Below are 5188 nucleotides of genomic sequence, written 5' to 3'. Positions count from 1 at the left end.
GATCATCTGAACCATAACCATAAATAGCGGTGGAGATAATGTTTTCCACCATTAAAAACACGTGTGGCCCACCATAACGTTTATTTTCCATCCAATCTGCTCATATGGTCACAAAGACCTTAATTAATAGGAAAAACAAATATCAAATTGATCTAGAACTTTTGTGCTTCTAAAAAGGGTTTTAATGGTAGGCGTTTAATCCTCCACTGTTATTTGCGGTGTGGTCCACTGATGGTGGATCACATACATCATACGGGACCCACGAGCTTGTAGACGTCAATACGGCTGACCATTCGCTCATGGGTCCGCTGTCCACCGTCAGGATGGACGGTCTGGATAATACATCATGATGGGCCCTACGTCGGACCGACAGCCTTGATAGAACACATACATCATGGTGGAGTCCCACCATCCTACCTGGATGGTGTGGACACCACACATGCCAGTGGGTCCCACCGTCAATGCAGGTGGACGGTGTGGATGTAAGATATATACATCAACGGTGGGTCCCACACATTGCTTGGTGACGTTAATACAACAACTATAAAGCTGCTATAAACATACACCAACCAATCCCTAAACACGTAGGTGGGTCCCACATGGGGCCCACCACATATACCTATATATATAATACAATAGATTATTATTATTATTGTTATTATTATTATTATTATTATTATTATTTTAAAGAATCCAAATGGCCTAGATGGTGGACATTTAAAGTGATGGTGGGATATAACATACCTCATAGTGCCTATAGAGCTTGCTGATATCAAGCAGCAGCTATGTTGCTGGCCGTATGGATGGTCCAGATAAAACACGCATGGGTCCACACGTGTGGCCCACCATAGCTTTGGGATAAAGCTGATATTTGTATTTTCCTCTTAGTCCGCCAAAAATGGTCAGCAAGGTGGACTCCATAAACTGGATGGTCTGGATTTTTGATCACATCAAGTGGGCCACACACATATATATCACCATAAAAAAAGAGAACGAGAGAGAGAGAGATGAGAGAGAGAGAGAGAGAGAGAGAGACGGTGTGAAGGGGAGGGACCCCGCCACTATGGGCCCTCCCTATACTAAATACAATGCATACATCAAGTGGGTCCCACCACAAGTTGGCCCATAAATAGAAATTAATAGTGAAAATCTGAAGATCACCCACCGATTGCCTTCTTCTTTAGCTCCTTGGACTCCTTGGCTCCTAAGCTAGCTCTTTAAGGGTTGATGATGAAGTTTTGATAGTTGGATGGGAAGATTTGGTGGTAGGATGATGGGTCCTGTCTTAGATTCTTCTCTCCTTAGAATTTTTCTCTCATAGAGGCTTGGGATTTGGTGGAGAATGGGATGGGATGGAGTGATGTATGGGAGAGGGGGATGATGGGTGTAAGGAAGGGATGGGTGGAGAGAGAGAGAGAGTTGACTTTGGGAATATAAGAGGTATGAGTGTTGTAAGGGGAGTGATGGGATGTGTACTTGACTTGAGGTGATTGATTGATGTAATGTTTAGGGTAGAGATTCTCTTGGGATATGCAATGCATGACATTTCTTTAGAGTGTACGCAGGCCCATAACTCCTAGCCTGGGTATTGCATTGGCGAGCGAGACACGACGTTGGAACCGCGACGACGGCGCGATCGCGAGGATACAAGTTTCGAGTCGAGCCGACTCAGATCTTTGGGATGTGACTTAGGATCACACGCAAATGCTGATTATAGGTCGCGGGTTGCCGAAATTCGACCAGGAGGACCACGGAAGCCTATGTAACGGTATGGTCTAGGATACGGGCCTTACATTAGTCAAAGTGATTATGTTTTCGCTGTCATAATTAACCAGCACAGCCTCCCGTCTTACCGAGATTATTACTACATGGCAACCCTATACTTAGGGTAGTGAATAAGTCCTAAGAAGGATCGCATGTCTCATATATTCTTGGGGGAGGTAGGTTAGAGATAAGATCAATTTTTCCCTTATCTACCTCGATTCCATTGGACGAAATGATATGTCAAAGGACAATTCCCCTGACAAACCATGAAATGACACTTCTCCCAATTGAGTACCAAATTGTTTTCTTCACATCTTTCAGTATACATATAAGATTCTTTAAGCAATCGCTAAGAAGACAGAGAAGTCATCCACGAAGACCTCTAGATATTGCCCCACTATATTAGAAAAATACTCATCATGCATCATTTGAAAAGTGGTAGGGGCATTATATAGTCCGAATGGCATCCTTCGGTAAGCAAAGGTGCCGTAGGGACATGTAAACGTAGTCTTTTCCTAATCTTCAAGGGCTATCTCTATTTAGTTATAGCCCGAATATCTGTCAAGGAAACAATAATATAAATGACCGAATAGCCTTTCCAAGATCTAATCAATGAAGGGTAAAGGAAAGTAGTCCTTCCTTGTGACGATATTCAACTTCATATAGTCAATGCACATTCTCTAACCAGTAGTAACTCTAGTTCATTATTGACATTAGCTACGATGGTGATTCCAGACTTCTTAGGAACCACCTGAGTTGAACTCACTCATTGACTATCGGATATAGGGTATATGATACCCACATCCAATAGTTTAACAACTTCGGCCTTAACCACTTCCTTCATGTTTGGATTTTGTCTATGTTGTGATTGCCAAGCAGTCTTCGTATTATCCTCAAGATAAATGCGGTGAGTACAAATTGAGGGGTCAATTCCCTTGAGGTCTGCAATCGTCCATCAAAGGGCTCCTTTATGCTCAATAAGAGTAGATATGAGCATACTCTCCTGTTCTTGCTCAAGGTGGGAAGAGATCACCACCGAATATGTCTCATCTTGACCTAAATAGACATATTTCAAATCAGAGGACAAAGGTTTTTAGTCAAGCTTCTGTGCCTTGAGGTTAGACAGTAGAGACAATTCGTCAGTTTGGGGCAACTCTTCAAATTGTGGCCTCCACCGGTTAACTTCAAGTACCGGCACAGTATCAAGCATGACACCCATCTCCCTAATCATTTCATCATCAAAATCATGGGAGTGGGCCAAGCACATCTCTAGATGATCAGAGGATAAGGTCAAAGGTGTTCTATCTTCCACGAAAGAGTCAATCATGTTAATGTCGTAAAAATCGTCATCATTCTTTAACCATCTACCAGTACTGAAAAAGATATTCAACTATAATGTTATATTCCCAAAAGACATACTCATGACTCAATTCCTGCAATTAATGATTGCGTTTGACGTGGCAAGGAATGAGCGACCAAGAATGACTGGAATCTGCGTGCTCATGTTGTTGATGGGTTCCATATCTAGGACGATAAAATCTACAGGGTAGTAGAATCTATCAACCTGGACCAACACATCCTCAATTATCTCTCTCGGTACACGAATTGAGCGATCAGCAAGTTGTAATGTTTTTTGGGCGGGTTTTAATTCACTCAAACCTAACTGTTTATATGTCTATAAGAGTAGGGAATCAGATTTACGCTCTGTAAGTGCTATGGTTTCCTGCTCCTTTGGTTGTCAAATTTTGTGGTTATGGTTGGGCTACGGGATCTTTGAATTTCTATGGCATATCTTGCTTTAGGATGACACTCACTTTCTTAGTTAAGAAGATTTTTTTTTTGAATATTTCGTCGTCTTTTGGTTGTACATAAGTCTTTTAGAAATTTGGCATATGAAAGTATTTGTTTAACTGCATCCAATAGAGGAATATTGACTTCACTTGTTTCAACACCTCTAGAATGTCCTGAGAATTAGAGAGAGGTTTTGGTGCAACCAACTGTTAGGGAAATGGAGCAATCGACTTCCCTTAAGGTTCAGGTTCTAATTCTTGTGGAGCAGTGCTAGGTCTATCATCCTTATCCTCTTTCAGGTCCTTAGGCTTTTCAGCGCCAACCAGAATAGTTCTGTCAATGGTCTTCCCACTCATAAGAGTGGTGATAGATTTAACTTGCTCCATCTGATTTGAAGAGCTTGGATCACTTATCTCGTATTGCGGTTTAGGATTGGGAAGAGGTGAATCATCCTTTCTATAACTGTAGCATGTGAATCCATCTTTTGCATATATTTCATAAGTTCTCATTTTGCTTGAGTAATATCTTGAGTTTGTGTGGAGCTTTGAGCTAGTTCTTCTTGAGGTTTCACTTGATTTGGAATTTAATTAAAGAAACCTTGAGGAGTAGCAGTTTGTCCCTTCCTCCAACTGAAGTTTGGATGATTTCTCCAACTAGGATTATATGTATTGGAGGTAGGTCCATTGAAAGGTCTTTGGTAATTATTCATGATATTAGATTCCTCATTCAGCACCTCTCGAAAGGCAAGTATTATTAGACAATTTTCAGTTGTGTGAACGTTGCAAGCACAAATATTGCAAATAGTTTCCTTAACCTTATCCTTCTTTAATTCCATGGCCTCGAATTTCCTTATGAGATTAGACACTTTAGCATTGATATCATCATCCTCTTTCAGAAGGTATAATCCACCCCTCTCCTTTGATTGAGTGGGCCTAGAAGTGGTGCTTGATTTTGGGTAAGTGTCCCATGATTGTGCGTTTTCAGCAAGTCTATCCAAGTAGTCCCACACATCATCGACATTTTTATTCATGAATTCCCCATTGCACATTGTCTCAACCAATTGGCGCATGGAAGATGTCAGACCATCATAGAAAAAGTGTGTAATGCGCCACATTTCAAAACCGTGTTGTGGGCATGAACTGACAAGATCCTTGAACCACTCCCAACATTGGAAGAATGTTTCATCCTCCTTTTGGGCGAAGTTCATGATTGACTTTCTAAGGGTGTTCGTTTTATGATGTGGAAAAAATTTCTTTATGAACTCCCTTATCATGTCATTCCATGTGCCAATAGATCTAGGACGTAGTGAATGCAACCACGTCTTAGCTTTCTCTTTCAAAGAAAAGTGAAAGAGTTTCATCCTGACTATGTCATTAGATACGTTTGGAAAATATAAAGTAGGTATGATCTCATTAAACTCTTTCAAGTGCAAATATGGACTTTTAGATTCAAGTCCACGGAATTTTGAAAGGAGTTGGATCACCCCTGGCTTGATATCCATGTGTCCCATATTCTTTAGAAAAATCATGCATCAGGGCGTGCTCACCCTCACTGGTTGTAAATAATCTCGTAAAGTACGAGGCGGGGGCGCTTGATGCACCTTATTCTCATCCTGGACTTCCTCAACCCTAGG

General features: G+C 41.3%; 1 non-coding gene across 1 annotated transcript; it reads left to right on the top strand.

Moving 5' to 3' along the window:
* The first annotated feature begins 4673 nt into the window (after window positions 1-4673).
* LOC131254565 (small nucleolar RNA R71) lies at window positions 4674-4780 on the top strand. Its single transcript, XR_009175684.1, has one exon. It is a non-coding gene; the product is annotated as a small nucleolar RNA R71 (small nucleolar RNA).
* Window positions 4781-5188: the final 408 nt, after the last annotated feature.

The sequence above is a fragment of the Magnolia sinica genome, chromosome 8 (assembly GCF_029962835.1).
Source record: "Magnolia sinica isolate HGM2019 chromosome 8, MsV1, whole genome shotgun sequence".
NCBI lineage: Eukaryota > Viridiplantae > Streptophyta > Magnoliopsida > Magnoliales > Magnoliaceae > Magnolia > Magnolia sinica.
Note: the sequence above shows the minus strand (reverse complement) of the source record. Positions and strands in the feature narration are given on the sequence as shown.